Below are 18,249 nucleotides of genomic sequence, written 5' to 3' on the forward strand. Positions count from 1 at the left end.
ACTCTACTATTATTCTGACATTTCACATTCTTAAAATAAAGTTCTGATCCTAACTGACCTAAGACAGGGAATTTCTACTAGGATAAAATGTCAGGAATTGTGAAAAACTGAGTTTAAATGTATTTGGCTAAGGTGTATGTAAACATCCGACTTCAACTGTATACATATACATTTGAAGTCGGAAGATGACGTACACCTTACACTCAATTAATGTTTGGTAGCATTGCCTTTAAATTGTTTAACTTGGGTCAAATGTTTTGGGTATCCTTCCAAAAGCTTCCCACGATAAGTTGGGTGAATTTTGGCCCATTCCTCCTGACAGAGCTGGCACGCTTTTTCAGTTCTGCCCACAACTTTTCTATAGGATTGAGGCTCGTTTTACTGTGGATATAGATACTTTTGTACCGGTTTCCTCCAGCATCTTCACAAGGTCCTTTGCTGTTGTTCTGGGATTGATTTGCACTTTTCGCACAAAAGTACGTTCATCTCTAGGAGACAGAACGCGTCTCCTTCCTGAGCGGTATGACGGCTGCGTGGTCCCATGGTGTTTATACTTGCATATTATTGTTTGTACAGATGAACGTGGTACCTTCAGGCGTTTGGTAATTGCTCCCAAGGATAAACCAGACTTCTGGAGGTTTTGGCTATTTTCTTTTGGATTTCCCCTTGATGTCAAGCAAAGAGGCACTGAGTTTGAAGGTAGGTCTTGAAATACATCCACAGGTACACCTCAAATTGACTCAAATGATGTCAATTAGCCTATCAGAAGCTTCTAAAGCCATGATATCATTTTCTGAAATTACCAAGCTGTTTAAAGGCACAGTCAACTTAGTGTATGTAAATTTCTGACCCACTGGAATTGTGATACAGTGAATTATAAGTTAAATAATCTGTCTGTAAACAATTGTTGGAAAAACGACTTGCGTCATGCACAAAGTAGACGTCCTAACCGACTTGCCAACACTATAGTTTGTTAACAAGAAATTTGTGGAGTGGTTGAAAAACTAGTTTTAATGACTCCATTGTAAGTGTATGTAAACTTCCGACTTCACCTGTGTGTGTGTGTGTGTGTGTGTGTGTGTGTGTGTGTGTGTGTGTGTGTGTGTGTGTGTGTGTGTGTGTGTGTGTGTGTGTGTGTGATATATATATATATATATATATATATATGCTGCTTTTGAATAACCATGCTTGTATAACCATGCTGCTTTTATCATCTCAGAGGACTTAAAGGAGCACTTTATTGGAAGGATACCTCCATAGGATTCCATAACACATTCATAAGACAATCATTTATTAAAAATGATCCTGTCAACAACCACAAGTTGATGTTTTCTTATTTATTCCCTCCCTGAGAGAAACTCCTCACTCACCACTGTCTGATCTGTGTTATCTGAGAGCGTAGGTGTCACATTTCAAACATAGCAAATTACCATTAGCCTTTACACCATGTTCATCCTAAACCTCATATCATTCAATATAGGCTAATAGTCAGGCATGATAGATAATAGCCAATAGCGCAACACTTTGAATACTTTTATGATAAGGATAAACTGCAATTACGTATTTGAAGTTAGCCTAACTGTACCGACTTTTAAATCCATTATGACACCTTACAAGGTAATTATTACAGACGACAATCAAACATTGAAACAACCTTTAATCATTCTGATAGATTTGTAGGCCATCATTTCTAAATTACAATCTGCTGAAGTAAAGGCATGCATGATATCAACTCTATGGTTAAGTAGGCCACCTAGCTTTAAAATACGTTGGCTATTTATATACTTGCTACATGGCAGCTTTGGTACTTACTTCACTGAGAGCTCATTTTCCATATATCAAATCAAATCCAATTTTATTTGTCACATACACATGGTTAGCAGATGTTAATGCGAGTGTAGCGAAATGCTTGTGCTTCTAGTTCCGACAATGCAGTAATAACCAACGAGTAATCTAGCTAACAATTCCAAAACTACTACCTTATACACACACAAGTGTAAAGGGATAAAGAAAATGTACATAAAGATATATGAATGAGTGATGGTACAGAGCGGCATAGGCAAGATGCAGTAGATGGTATCGAGTACAGTATATACATATGAGATGAGTATGTAAACAAAGTGGCATAGTTTAAAGTGGCTAGTGATACATGTATTACATAAAGATGCAGTAGATGATATAGAGTACAAGTATATACATATACATATGAGATAAATAATGTAGGGTATGTAAACATTATATTAAGTAGCATTGTTTAAAGTGGCTAGTGATATATTTTACATCAATTCCCATTATTAAAGTGGCTGGAGTTGAGTCAGTGTGTTGGCAGCAGCCACTCAATGTTAGTGGTGGCTGTTTAACAGTCTGATGGCCTTGAGATAGAAGCTGTTTTTCAGTCTCTCGGTCCCAGCTTTGATGCACCTGTACTGACCTCGCCTTCTGGATGATAGCGGGGTGAACAGGCAGTGGCTCTGGTGGTTGTTGTACTTGATGTTCTTTATGGCCTTCCTGTGACATCGGGTGGTGTAGGTGTCCTGGAGGGCAGGTAGTTTGCCCCCGGTGATGCGTTGTGCAGACCTCACTACCCTCTGGAGAGCCTTACAGTTGTGGGCGGAGCAGTTGCCGTACCAGGCGGTGATACAGCCCGACAGGATGCTCTCGATTGTGCATCTGTAGAAGTTTGTGAGTGCTTTTGGTGACAAGCCGAATTTCTTCAGCCTCCTGAGGTTGAAGAGGCGCTGCTGCGCCTTCTTCACGATGCTGTCTGTGTGGGTGGACCAATTCAGTTTGTCTGTGATGTGTACGCCGAGGAACTTAAAACTTACTACCCTCGCCACTACTGTTCCATCGATGTGGATAGGGGGGTGTTCCCTCTGCTGTTTCCTGAAGTCCACAATCATCTCCTTAGTTTTGTTGACGTTGAGTGTGAGGTTATTTTCCTGACACCACACTCCGAGGGCCCTCACCTCCTCCCTGTAGGCTGTCTCGTCGTTGTTGGTAATCAAGCCTACCACTGTTGTGTCGTCCACAAACTTGATGATTGAGTTGGAGGCGTGCGTGGCCACGCAGTCGTGGGTGAACAGGGAGTACAGGAGAGGGCTCAGAACGCACCCTTGTGGGGCCTCAGTGTTGAGAATCAGCGGGGTGGAGATGTTGTTACCTACCCTCACCACCTGGGGGCGGCCCGTCAGGAAGTCCAGTACCCAGTTGCACAGGGCAGGGTCGAGACCCAGGGTCTCGAGCTTGATGACGAGTTTGGAGGGTACTATGGTGTTGAATGCTGAGCTGTAGTCGATGAACAGCATTCTCACATAGGTATTCCTCTTGTCCAGATGGGTTAGGGCAGTGTGCAGTGTGGTTGAGATTGCATCGTCTGTGGACCTATTTGGGCGGTAAGCAAATTGGAGTGGGTCTAGGGTGTCAGGTAGGGTGGAGGTGATATGGTTCTTGACTAGTCTCTCAAAGCACTTCATGATGACGGAAGTGAGTGCTACGGGGCGGTAGTCGTTTAGCTCAGTTACCTTAGCTTTCTTGGGAACAGGAACAATGGTGGCCCTCTTGAAACATGTGGGAACAGCAGACTGGGATAGGGATTGATTGAATATGTCCGTAAACACACCAGCCAGCTATATATATATATATCTTGTGCTTAGCTTGTTGCAGTGCATTTCTAACATAGTAAACTCTCATTTTTGTAGCCATCAGCCAACTGTAATTCCACCACGATGCTGCAGTGATACTGAATAGCTACTGACTGTTCAGGCACAGCAGTTGCAATTTGATACACATGACAACACTTCTCACAGCATTTCAAAGAACATCCTGGTCAAATGAACAACAGACTCTTCAACTCACCGGTCATGAACAGCCAATGGGAAAGAAGCATGCACTCTGTTGTACCACAACCTGAGCCCGAATCTGGGTTTACAGGAGACGTTGGAAGAGGTGGATTTGGCGCATGCGCACTTGGTCAAAACCAATATTTAGATTATTTCCAGACAAGGCATTTTTGGAGGTTGAATGTAGCTGCTTACTTAGACCTTTTTTGGAAGTACATACTGGCTGCGACGGTAGTAATGATGATAACTGCTCAGCGAAACACCATTCTTTGGTAATTACCGAACATATTTTGACATTAAGCTTGAAAAGCAGGGGAAATAGAAGTTGAATAGCTGCTTCCATGGCTTAAAGCAGAATTGACATATTCAACGTATGCTGTAAACCCAGATTTTGGTTCACTACTACCTCACTTAACTGCTCTCTGGGCTCTCTCTCTCTCTGAGGTACTAGCTAGTAAACAATGATTGTGGTCGAATTGCACGTATACTGACCGACAGTCCCCTCATCCTATCACCAACCATCATCCCCTGTCCAATCCCCCTCCAGCAGAGGCAGGACTCCAGCGCCTCGTCATCTTTAAATACCACACCTGTCACTAATCAGTGTGGCAGACCTAAACATTTCAGTTTTAAAGTTTTTTGTTACATGACACCTTTTCTCTTGTAACCCTTTCCTTTGTGTAGTTTGGATGCATTTATGACCAGCTCTTTTAATTGCAAACCACCATCTCAGTGTTTTAATGGACACACCACCATGATATTCCTAACTAAAACCACCATCTCAGTGTTTTAATGGACACACCACCATGATATTCCTAACTCAAACCACCATCTCAGTGTTTTAATGGACACACCACCATGATATTCCTAACTCAAACCAACAATTACATCAAGACAGCTCTTAGTTTGTACATGGTCCTTCTGCATCAGATCGGGCTATTGTGATGGAATGGATCACAACAGAGGAAAACAATAACAGACCCCCATCTGGATGGAGACGAGCTCAGAGAGGAATATAAAGGCCTCCACCTCACCTGTCTGACTACCATGTTCAATTCTCTGGCTACAGCTATACCCCTCAACTCCTTCAACAAAGGCCAGAAGAGTATGAACAAGGGTAAATGGAGCTCCAGGGTCAAGCTGAGGCCTACCCCTATATCACCACAATTCAAGAGCTAACCACTGCAAAGGCCAACATGTAGAGGGAAATGGAGCAACTAAAACAAACGGTTTATGCAATAGAGATGCACTGGCTGAGCAAGGGTTCTAAGACAATCAATCTGAAAGTGGTCTTTTCCACTGCAGTAGCCATCTTTCACTCATTGGTGCAGCAACTAACTCTGGAGCTTCAGCAGTGGCCAACCAGGGAGAGGCTGCTCTCTCTATAGTTCAGGAGCTATGTGATCGTATGGAGGAGTGGAAAATAGCCAGATTGAAAGTTCACCATTGCCAGAACAACCCCAACAGTGTAGACAAGAGTCTCTTTCCCTCCCTACAGGTTCCATGTTGCCAACCCCTCAGCCTGAACAATCAGCATCCTCACAAGCGCCATCACTACCAGTTCCTCTCAAGCCATTCATTCAGCAAAACCCCAGCCGCAATGTACACATTCTCCACTCTCAATACCACCAAAACAACTGTCTATGCCTTAAGTCTAAGCCACATCTCCAGTCTAAAGCACATTTTCATACTAAACCTCCTGTCCAGCCTGCTGTGAGTACCCAGTCATGTGCGCATCCAGCCTCACATGCACCAGCCTCATGTGCACTCTGAGCCTCCCAACCTGCAAACTCAGCATCAAGGACACAAACAATTTCAGCCTCCTGATGTGTACTGGCTTTCCGTGCCCTATCGACTTCCTATGCACTCTGAATCTCTCATGAACTCAGAACCTGCCGTGCAGTTTCACCAACAACCACAGTCCTACCCAGAGTCTCCCTCAAGTCTATTCCAACCAATACCAGCCTCCAACACCCAGAGGTTTACTCTACCCTGTACTACGCAACTCCTGCACCAAGTCAGCCTCGTTACCCAGAACACCAGACTCGATACGTCACCACCTCTCAAACCCAGAACATTCTGAACCCAGAAAGACCTCCGGTGCACCCACCAGTGTGCTCCCCTCCAGCACCCTATCAGGCCCTTCAGAGGTATAGTAGGCGCCAACAAGCGCAACCACTTTCACAAAACTTTGACGTGCCTACTGCTCACTACAACCAACTGTCTGACCAATGGCTATTCCCAGTAGTCCCAACTTACAACCCTTAAGTGGCTCCACAGAGACACAGGTATTCATCCCGGATAGAGGGACCTTCCGTACCCAACTTCATTTACGAAGATCCTGAAGAGTTTGAAATGTTAAGAATGGCCCTCACAAACCTACCACCAGAGGAGGAAACAGAAATACAAGTACCACATCCCCCTGGATCACCTACACTTGGTCTCTGCCCGCCGCATGGCCCTGGTTTATGCTAATGACCCAAAGCTCCAGGCATTCCAGCACGGAGAGGGAGCTGCTGAGCAGGCCTGCGCCTCCCATGTTCAGCAGCTACTCAGTAAGTTACCAGCAGAACAAGTTGCCAGTCATGCCCACAGAAGCAGGCCAGGTGTCCAGTACAATCTAAAGGACTTCTTTTTGAGGCTGCAAGATAAAGCAGTGTCAGGCAGTCGCTACCCAGGTTGGTGAGCTCCACCAAGCACCATCATGGCCACAGATGAGATACAGACCGATAGTCCTCATCCAGTACAGCTACAATTCTGCATGGTTCCGGTTCTAACTCAACCCTCACTCACCAAACAATCTTCCACATCCCCAGCTACCGGTAAGACCCCTGGTGGACCCAGGCACCTACCTGTACTGTACTCCTCTACTGTGACTCAAGGGATCATACCCTCACACACTGAGAAGATCAAAGGGCTCAGTGCAGAGAAAGTTGAGTGGTTTAAAGACAAAATGCGATGTTGGAGATGTGCCTAGCCAGAGTGTAACTTGAAGAAACCCTGCCCCAAGTGCCATGGCATCCTGCATACATTCAACAAGAGAAAACCAGACTTGAGTATTCTATGTCAACCCACAAAGTCACTACTACTCTTGAAGGTTGTTAGTCTTCCTGAGTAACAAAGATCACTATCGTGAGACTAATGCCATTCTTGACAATGGTTCAGAATGCACACTGCTACTGTCAACTGCTACCAAACACTTAGGGCTTGATGGGGCAGCTGAAGACCTATTGCTGTGGACAATCCTACAAGAGACAGACACCTAGATGGGGCCACAGTCCACTTTGAAATCTCTCCCCAACCAGAAATTCACCATCCAGGTTGCATTCACCTCCAACAAGTTGGCCCTAGTAAAACAAAGCTACCCAGTAGATAAACTGCAGAGATACCACCATTACCTCAGAGGCCTCCCTTTGCATACCTTCTCCGAAGTTCAACCTCTCCCCCTCATTGGAGCTGATAACCCCCATCTCATCACTCCAATTGAGCATGTTCGCCAAGGTCCAACAGGGGCACCAGAAGCCTTAAAGACTAGGCTTGGATGGACACTCCAAGGCCCTACCCATCTCTTAGACCAGTCCACTCCACAGCAGTGCCTGCTCCCAACCTCCCCTGCTCCCAAAGCTGACCTACTCTAGAACATATAGAAACTATGGCAAGTTGATTTGCTCCCTTTCCGGGATGATAAGTTAATCACTCGATCCAAGCAAGATACCGAAGACATGTCCTTACTAGACTTCCAAACCAATCGAGTGACCATTAATGGAGTGGACCGCTATTCAACACCCCTCCTTCGCACTAAATGGCACTCCAACTCCATGTCCCCAAGGAAGCAGTCATGCTCATCCTCCAACATACTGAGAGGCAACTAGAGCACAAACCTGAGTTGGCTACCATCTACAACCAAGAGGTAATAAAGTTGGTCAATGATGGCTACATTACCAAACTCAACACAGATCAAGTAGATGAGCCCACCAAAGAATCCTGGTATAGCCTGCATCATCTCCAACACAATGGCAAGCACCGAATGGTGTTCAATGGCTACTTCCTGCATCAAGGAGAATCCCTGAAAGAACACCTACCTGGACCCACCCTGGGACCATCCTTGATCTGTGTGCTCCTCCAATTCCACCAGAATAGCATCACCATCAGTGGTGACATCAAGCCTGTTTCACCAGATACGACTGCTTCTGCTGAGATTCCTGTGGAGAGGAATGAGAAAGGAGAAAGGAAGACCCCTCAGATGTATATGAATGGCAAGTCTTACTTTTTGGCACCACCTGCAGTCTATGTTGTGCCACATATGCATTGCAGAAACATGTTCATGACAACCAAGAGAACAACGAAGACATCCATAACTCAGTGCTGCACTCCTAGGTAGATAATCGTCTACAACGCCTACCCACCATCCAGGAAGCCAAACAACTGCTGGTCAGAATTCGACAACTGCTAGCTTCAGGGAGCTTCGAAATATGGAAGCCAGCTGCCATTTATAGTTTAGCCCTTTTCTCCTGAAGCACAATCTGAAAGCGCTAAACTGTGGTTGAGTCATGACTGAACAGAACCAAGAGGGGGTACCTTGGCCTGAGTCAGCAATAGGTTTGCACATTTTGGAGAATATTCAGAGGTGGAAACATACCGTGGGAATTAACAGGAATATAATGGGAATTAATATGGTTTTTGCATTGGTTATATACACTGCTCAAAAAAATAAAGGAAACACTTAAACAACACAATGTAACTCCAAGTCAATCACACTTCTGTGAAATCAAACTGTCCACTTAGGAAGCAACACTGATTGACAATACATTTCACATGCTGTTGTGCAAATGGAATAGACAGGTGGAAATTATAGGCAATTAGCAAGACAATAAAGGAGTGGTTCTGCAGGTGATAACCACAGACCACTTCTCAGTTCCTATGCTTCCTGGCTGATGTTTTGGTCACTTTTGAATGCTGGCGGTGCTTTCACTCTAGTGGTAGCATGAGACGGAGTCTACAACCCACACAAGTGGCTCAGGTAGTGCAGCTCATCCAGGATGGCACATCAATGCGAGCTGTGGCAAGAAGGTTTGCTGTGTCTGTCAGCGTAGTGTCCAGAGCATGGAGGCGCTACCAGGAGACAGGCCAGTACACCAGGAGACGTGGAGGAGGCCGTAGGAGGGCAACAACCCAGCAGCAGGACCGCTACCTCCGCCTTTGTGCAAGGAGGAGCAGGAGGAGCACTGCCAGAGACCTGCAAAATGACCTCCAGCAGGCCACAAATGTGCATGTGTCTGCTCAAACGGTCAGAAACAGACTCCATGAGGGTGGTATGAGGGCCCGACGTCCACAGGTGGGGGTTGTGCTTACAGCCCAACACCGTGCAGGACGTTTGGCATTTGCCAGAGGACACCAAGATTGGCAAATTCGCCACTGGCGCCCTGTGCTCTTCACAGATGAAAGCAGGTTCACACTGAGCACGTGACAGACGTGACAGAGTCTGGAGACGCCGTGGAGAACGTTCTGCTGCCTGCAACATCCTCCAGCATGACCGGTTTGGTGGTGGGTCAGTCATGGTGTGGCATTTCTTTGGGGGGCCGCACAGCCCTCCATGTGCTCGCCAGAGGTAGCCTGACTGCCATTAGGTACCGAGATGAGATCCTCAGACCCCTTGTGAGACCATATGCTGGTGCGGTTGGCCCTGGGCTCCTCCTAATGCAAGACAATGCTAGACCTCATGTGGCTGGAGTGTGTCAGCAGTTCCTGCAAGAGGAAGGCATTGATGCTATGGACTGGCCCACCCATTCCCCAGACCTGAATCAAATTGAGCACATCTGGGACATCATGTCTCGCTCCATCCACCAACTGTGGTTGCACCACAGACTGTCCAGGAGTTGGCGGATGCTTTAGTCCAGGTCTGGGAGGAGATCCCTCAGGAGACCATCCGCCACCTCATCAGGAGCATGCCCAGGCGTTGTAGGGAGGTCTTACAGGCACGTGGAAGCCCCACACACTACTGAGCCTCATTTTGACTTGTTTTAAGGACATCACATCAAAGTTGGATCAGCCTGTAGTGTGGTTTTCCACTTTAACTTTGAGTGCGACTCCAAATCCAAACCTCCATGGGTTGATAAATTTGATTTCCATTGATAATTTTTGTGTGGTTTTGTTGTCAGCACATTCAACTATGTACAGAAAAAAGTATTTAATAAGAATATTACATTCATTCAGATCTAGGATGTGTTATTTTAGTGTTCCCTTTATTTTTTTGAGCAGTGTATATATCATATGGAGACAGAAACAAACTTTTTACATTATCATAAGTAGACATAATTGCAAATTATTAAATCCTTCTAATATAAATGTAAAAAACTATTTATAGTTGCGAATTGAACTTTAATTAAATGAGTTGACTCTTCACTTGGGATGATTTCACTGAACAACAAAAGGGAATATTTGAATGATACCCAACGATCCATCGCATCTCCCAAAAACATTTTCAACATACATCTGTAAAATGATAGTCTAGAAATGAAAGCTTTGGTTGTCTTCCTCTCAGGATTCCATGCCTTCTCCCTGGACCTCCTCAATGTCCACCTCTTGAACATCAGACTCTGATGCCCTATCTTCACTGTCACTTTCCAACCTTGTTGAGGATGGCTCGTTGTCAGGCTCAAAAAGCCTCAAATTTGCCAGGATGCCCACCAATTTTTCAACCCTTGTATTGGTCAGCCTGCTGCGTGCTTTGGTGTGTGTGTTCCCAAACAAGGACCAGTTGCGCTCTGAGGCGGCCGATTTTGGTGGGATTTGAAGGATGATGGAGGCAACAGTGGAAAGTCCCTTCCACCAGGTGGCTGATGAGATATGTTGGCACGACTGCTATATTGCATCTCCATCCCAAAGCACTTGCTTGGAAGTGTACTTCGCCAGACTGCCAAGAACCTTGCCCTCATCCAGGCCACGGTGGCGAGACACGGTAGTGATGACACCATAGGCCTTGTTGATCCCTGCACCAGACAGGATGCTCTTGCCAGCATACTTGGGGTCCAACATGTACGCTGCGGCGTGTATGGGCTTCAGGCAGAAGTCTTCACACTTTTTGATGTATTTCAGAACTGCAGTTTCCTCTGCTTGGAACAGTGAAGTGGACAGGGCAGTACGGATTTCTTCTCTAACATCTGCAAGCAGAGTCTGAACATCAGACAGGATGGAATTGTCTCCCTCAATCTGTGCAATGGCTACTGATATAGGTTTCAGAAGTTTCAGGCTGCTTACCACTCTCTCCCAAAATACATCCAGAAGGATCCTCTTGATGGGTCTGTCCATATCGGCAGACTGTGATATGGCCATTTCTTGGAGAGTCCTTCCCCCCCAGGAGACTGTCAAACATGATGACAACACCACCCTAACAGGTGTTGCTGGGCAGCTTCAATGTGGTGCTCTTATTCTTCTCACTTTGCTTATTGAGGTAGATTGCTGCTATAACTTGATGACCCTTCACATACCCAACCATTTCCTTGGCTCTCTTGTAGAATGTATCCATTGTTTTCAGTTCCTTGATGTCCTTTAGGAGCAGATTCAATGCATGAGCAGCACAGCCAATGGGTGTGATGTGAGGGTAGGACTCCACTTTATACCAAGCAGCCTTCATTTTCACAGCGTTGTCTGTCACCAGTGCAAATACCTTCTGTGGTCCAAGGTCAATGATGACTGCCTTTAACTCATCTGCAATGTAGAAACGGGTGTGTCTGTTGTCCCTTGTGTCTGTGTTCTTGTAGAATACTGGTTGAGGGGTGGAGATGTAGTTAATTATTCCTTGCCCACGAACATTCAAACCCCCCATCAGAGATGATTGCAATACAGTCCGCTTTCTCTATGATTTGCTTGACCTTCACTTGAACTCTGCATCCAGCAAATGAGTAGATAAAGCATGTCTGGTTGGAGGGGTGTATGCTTTTCCTTCTACATTAGCTGCAGTGAAATGTCTCCACACATCAGACAGTGTCCGTGGCATTTTCCTGTAAAGATGAGAAAAGAGTAAAAAAAAAAAAATACAATTCAATGTACAGAAATAGTTAGTAAGATTAAACAACTCCTTTGTAAGGTAAATGTTTTAAAATGAAACATGTATGGAAACAGGTGAATTAACACTCCTCCGTTAGCAGGCTAAAGCAAGCTAAAACCTACATGGTAGCAAAAACTAACTAGCAGAAATTGTTAACAAGTTAGAAATTATTTAAACACTTTGCTGTAGGCTACTATTTACTAGTTAACAAAAAAATCATGTCATAAAATATATTCACTCCATTCAGTACTGTCAAAACTTACCAGAAAGCATGTAGTCCTTGGCTCAGACAGTATAGTAGTGTGGGCTCAATAGCATCTCATTAGTGTGCAATATCGATGGAAGAGTGCACTGCACGTGACGGAATAATGCACTGTGCATGCAGAGGGATGCAATTCCATTGAATTGGGGATAGTTTAACCAAAATATGCCACAAGACCTAGAATTGCCTTGTGTGCAATCCACAAAAAATGTTCACCGTTATAAGCTAACTGTTTTTGATGAATTTCAGCAAAATTCCCAGGCTTAATTTACCATGGAAAATGTTCTGAAAATTCTGGAAATTTACCGGAAAGTTTCTGACCCTTTGCAACCCTAGTCAGCACTGTCCATCGGATACACTGGGCTACAAGCACCGACCAGTTGAGTACAAGAGCCTTGACCTGAGAAACTTGTACAAAGTCTTGGCAAGTCAGTACGACCGGCTGGGTTTCATGTCACTCTTCACCACACGAGGTAAAGTCCTGCTACAGCAACTGTGGGTTAATAACAGAGTGTGGGATAACCCAATTCCAACCCCTAGAGAGCACTATCCATCAGGCCTGGACTGAGAGGGAAGGTGAGCTCCCTGAATTGGTCAAGATCCAGATTCCCAGATGCTATAGCCCCAGTGAACATCCCAGTTACTTTCAAGAGTTGCATGTGTTCGGTGATGCTTCAGAGCAGGCTTACGGGTATGTGGCATACCACAGGATTGAAACCCAGTAAGCACAAGTCCATGTCTCCTTTGTCATGGAAAACTCAAGACTAGCTCCTAAATGTCCTCTCTCCATTCTCTGGCAGTCGCTGCCCTTACAGTTGCCAAGCTATTACAGACCGATATCCCCTTACCTGTGGACAGGACAGTTCGGTGGTCAGACTCGACTAGGGATGTCAAGCTGTGCGTCAACACCAACATTCCTGCCTCAAGTGCAGGGAATGGAAAGCCAAACCCATGTCCCCAAAATGTCTGGCCTACCTTCTTCCCATCTCCGCCTACACCAGCCACAGAGAAAGAGGATGGAAATGGCAATTGTTAGAAGATAAATACCGGGGGCACACTTCCCACCCTCCTGGACACCTACAGCACCCGATGCCATAGGAAGGACAAAAAGCTCATTAAGGACATTAACCTTAGTCTTAGGTCAGTTAGGATCACCACTTTATTTTAAGAATGTGAAATGTCAGAATAGTAGAGAACAATTTATTTCAGCTTTTATTTCTTTCATCACATTCCCAGTGGGTCAGAAGTTTACATACACTCAATTAGTATTTGGTAGCATTGCCTTTAGATTGTTTAACTTGGGTCAAACATCTTTTCTCTTGTAACCCTTTCCTTTGCGTATTTTGGATGCATTTATGACCAACCTTTTTGAACTGCAAACCAGCATCTCTGTGTTTTAATGCAGGGGTTCCCAAACTTTTTCACTTGGGGCCTCCCTTCCAGCATTGGAACATCCCATGGTGTCAGCTTCTGCTACCATTACTGTCAAGCCATCTATGCATACAATTTGATGCATATGTTCAATAAATCCAACGTATGCACCAGAGAACGTACTGCGACTGCCTCTGCAACACAATGCTGCAAGGCAATCACAGCATTCCATAGGAAATTAACGTACTTCTGGTGTACCAAAATGCAATGTCGGTATGATCGAGGCGTCAAGCAGACTAGGCTAGAGCAGGGGTTGTCCTTCTGGAAGGTTCTCCTATCTCCACAAAGGAACTCTGGAGCTCTGTCAGAGTGACCATCAGGTTCTTGGTCACCTCCCTGACCAAGGCCCTACTCCTCCGATGGCTCAGTTTGGCAGGGCGGCCAGCTCGAGAAAAAGTCTTGGTGGTTCCAAATTAATTCAATTTAAGAATGATTGAGGCCACTGTATTCTTGAGGACCTTCAATGCTGCAGGCATTTTTTGGTACCCTTTCCCAGATCTGTGCCTCGACACAATCCTGTCTCTGAGCTCTACTGACAATTCCTTCAAGCTCGTGGCTTGGTTTTTGCTCTGACATGCACTGTCAACTGTGGGACTTCATATAGACAGGTGTGTGCCTTTCCAAATCATGTCCAATCAATTTACCACAAGTGGACTCCAATCCCTCAAACCAAGATGGCGTAGCAGTGGGATGTCTGTTTTGATTGTCTTGTCCCGTCCCTTGTATATATCGTTTTTCTTCATATATATTTTTTTACATTTTTTATTTCATTTTCCATCTACAGACTGAACATACTCTCCTGCAACCCGCCTCACCCAATGTGGTATGGATCTGCTATTGTTTTACACTTTAGAAACGGGAACCCCCTTCAGAAGCTAGACAGCTAACTAGCTACTAGTCAGTTAGCCACTGCCAGTGGTCATCACCATTAGCCACTGCTAGTGGTCAAGCACCAGTTAGCCTGGAGCTAGCCTCGAACTAGGCCAATCTCCCGGCAAGCCGAAGAGATCCATCAAGCAAATCCGGGGCTTCAATTACCTCTTCTGCCAATTGGCCTGCCGACACGGAGTCCCGCCGATCCATCACGACTGGTCTGCTGACGTAAGCGTCCGAGGGGGTTTCAACAGGCTCTCCCGTTGCGACGTCCCCCTGAGGCCCATCTGCTAGCCTGCTACTATTCCCGGCCTGCTAGCTGTCTGAATCATGCCTCCAGCTCGCCTAGCTACTCACTGGACCCTATGATCACTCGGCTACACATGCCTCTCCCTAATGTCAATATGCCTTGTCTATTGCGGTTTTGGTTAGTAATTTTTGTCTTATTGCACTGTAGAGCCTCCAGCCCTGGTCAATATGCCTTAGCTAGCCCTTATGTTCCACCCCCCACACATGCGGTGACCGCACCTGGCTTAAATGGTGCCTCTAGAGATAAAACCTCTCTCAATGCCTAGGCTTACCTCCACTGTACTCACATCCTACCATACCCTTGTCTGTACATTATGCCTTGAATCTAATCTTCCGCGCCCAGAAACCTGCTCCTTTTACTCTCTATTCCAAATGCACTAGACGACCAGTTCCTTTAGCCATACTCTTATCCTACTCCTCCTCTGTTCCTCGGATGATGTAGAGGTTAACCCAGGCCCTGCAGCCCCCAGGATCACTCCCATTCCCCAGGTGCTCTCATTTGTTGACTTCTGAACCGTAAAAACCTTGGTTTTATTTATGTTAACATTAGAAGCCTCCCTCCTAAGTTTGTTTTGTTTTATTCACCGCTTTAGCACACTCCCCCAACCCGGATGTCCTAGCTGTGTCTGAATCCTGGCTTAGGAAGGCCACCTAAAATCCTGAAATGTCCATGAAATTTCTATAACATATTCCGACAAGATAGAACTGCCAAAGGGGGCGGAGTTGAATTCCACTGCAGAGAGAGCCTGCAGAATATACTGTGGTCTGTGCAAAAACAATTGGAGCTTCTACTTTTAAAAATCCACCTTTCCAGAAACAAGTCTCTCACCGTTGCCGCTTGATATAGACCCCCCTCAGCCCCCAGCTGTGCCCTGGACACCATATGTGAATTGATCGCCCCCCACCATCTATCTTCAGAGTTCGTACTGTTAGGTGACCTAAACTGGGACATGTTTAACACCCCGGCCATTCTACAAGCTAAATTAGATACCCTCAATCTCACACAAATTATCAAGGAATCTACCAGGTATAACCCTAAATCCGTAACCATGGGCACCCTCTTAGATATCATCCTGACCAACTTGCCCACTAAATATACCTCTGCTATATTCAACCAGGATCTCAGTGATCATTGCCTGCGTGCATAATGGGTCCGCGGTCAAACGACCACCCCTCATCACTGTCATATGCTCGCTAAAACACTTCAGCGAGCAGGCCTTTCTAATCGACCTGGCCCAGGTATCCTGAAAGGATATTGACCTTATCCCGTCAGTAGAGGATGCCTGTTTGCTCTTCAAAAATGCTTTCCTCACCATCTTAAATAAGCATGCCCCATTCAAAAAAAATGTAGAACTAAGAACAGATATAGCCCTTAGTTCACCCCAGACTTGACTGCTCTTGACCAGCACAAAAACATGCTTTAGCATCGAATAGACCCCGGAAAAACTGTCAACACCGATTAAATCAACGATAATCGATCATTTCAATATGCATTTTTCCACAGCTGTCCATGCTTTCCACTTGGCTACCCCTACCCCGGCTAACATCTCAGCACCCCCTGCAGGAACTTGCCCAACCCCCCGCTTCTCCTTCACCCAAATCTAGACATCTGATGTTCTGAAAGAACTGTAAAATCTGCATCCTTACAAATCAGCTGGGCTAGACAATCTGGACCCTCTAAAATTAACAGCTGAAATTGTTTCAACCCCCATTACTAGCCTGTTTAACCTCTCTTTCGTATCGTCTGAGATCCTCAAAGATTAGAAAGCTGCCGCGGTCATCCCCCTCTTCAAAGGGGGAGACACTCTAGACCCAAACTGTAGACCTATATCCATCCTGCCCTGCCTTTCTAAAATATTTGAAAGCCAAGTTGATAAACAGATCACCGACCATTTCAAATCCCACCGCACCTTCTCCACTATGCAATCTGGTTTCCGAGCTGGTCATGAGTGCACCTCAGCCATGCTCAAGGTCCTAAACGATATCATAACCGCCATTGATAAAATACAGTACTGTGCAGTCGTCTTCATCGACCTGGCCAAGGCCTTCGACTCTGTCAATCACCGCATTGTTATCGGCAGACACAATAGTATTGGCTTCTCAAATGACTGCCTCACCTGGTTCACCAACTACTTCTCAGATAGAGTTCAGTGTGTCAAATCGGAGAGCCTGTTGTCCGGATCTCTGGCATTCTCCATGGGGGTGCCACAGGGTTCAATTCTCGACACCATTCTGTATACATCTGGCCCTTCTTTGGACACTGTGCTAACAAACCTACAAATGAGCTTCAACGCCATACAACACTCCTTCCCGTGGCCTCCAACTGCTTTTAAATGCTAGTAAAACTAAGTGCATGCTCTTCAACCGATTGCTGCCCGCCCGACTAGCATCACTACTCTGGATGGTTCTGACCTAGAATATGTGGACAATTATCTAGGTGTCTGGTTAGACTGTAAACTCTCCTTCCAGACTCACATTAAGCATCTCCAATCCAAAATTAAATCTAGAATTGGCTTCCTATTTCACAACAAAGCATCCTTTACTTATGCCGCCAAACATAACCTCGTAAAACTACTATCCTACCGATCCTTGGCTTCGGCGATGTAATTTACAAAATTGCCCCCAACACTCTACTCAGCAAATTGGATGTAGTCTATCACAGTACCATCCGTTTTGTCACCAAATCCCCATATACTACCCACCACTGCGACCTGTATGCTCTCGTTAGCTGGCCCTCACTACATATTCGTCACCAAACCCACTGGCTCCAGGTCATCTATAAGTCTTTGCTCGATAAAGCTCCGCCTTATCTCAGCTCACTGGTCACCATAGCAACACCCACCCGTAGCACACGCTCCAGCAGGTATATTGCTCTGGTCATCCCTTTAGCCAACACTTCCTTTAGCCGCCTTTCCTTCTAGTTTCTGTTGCCAATGGCTGGAACGAATTGCAAAAGTCACCGAAACTGGAGACATATCTCCCTCTCTAACTAAGCATCAGCTGTCAGAGCAGCTTACCGATCACTGTACCTGTACACAGCCAATCTGTAAATAGCACACCCGATTACCTCATCCCCATATTATTACTTACCCTCTTACTCTTTTGCAAGTATCTCTACTTGCACATCTATCACTCCAGTATTAATGCTAAATTGTAATTATTTTCACCTCTAGGGCCTATTTATTGCCTACTTCCCTACATTTGCACACACTGTATATAGATTTTTCTATTTTTCTTATATTTTGTGTTATTGACTGTACATTTGTTTATGTGTAACTCTGTGGTGTTTTTGTCACACTGCTTTATCTTGGCCAGGTCGCAGTTGTAAATGAGAACTTGTTCTCAACTGGCCTACCTGGTTAAATAAAGGTGAAATAAATAAAATAAATAAAGTTGTAGATACATCTCAAGGATGATCCATGGAAACAGGATGCACCTGAGCTCAATTTCGAGTCTCGTACCAAATGGTCTGAATACTTATGTAAATA

This window comes from Oncorhynchus nerka, linkage group LG12 (assembly GCF_034236695.1).
Source record: "Oncorhynchus nerka isolate Pitt River linkage group LG12, Oner_Uvic_2.0, whole genome shotgun sequence".
Lineage (NCBI taxonomy): Eukaryota > Metazoa > Chordata > Actinopteri > Salmoniformes > Salmonidae > Oncorhynchus > Oncorhynchus nerka.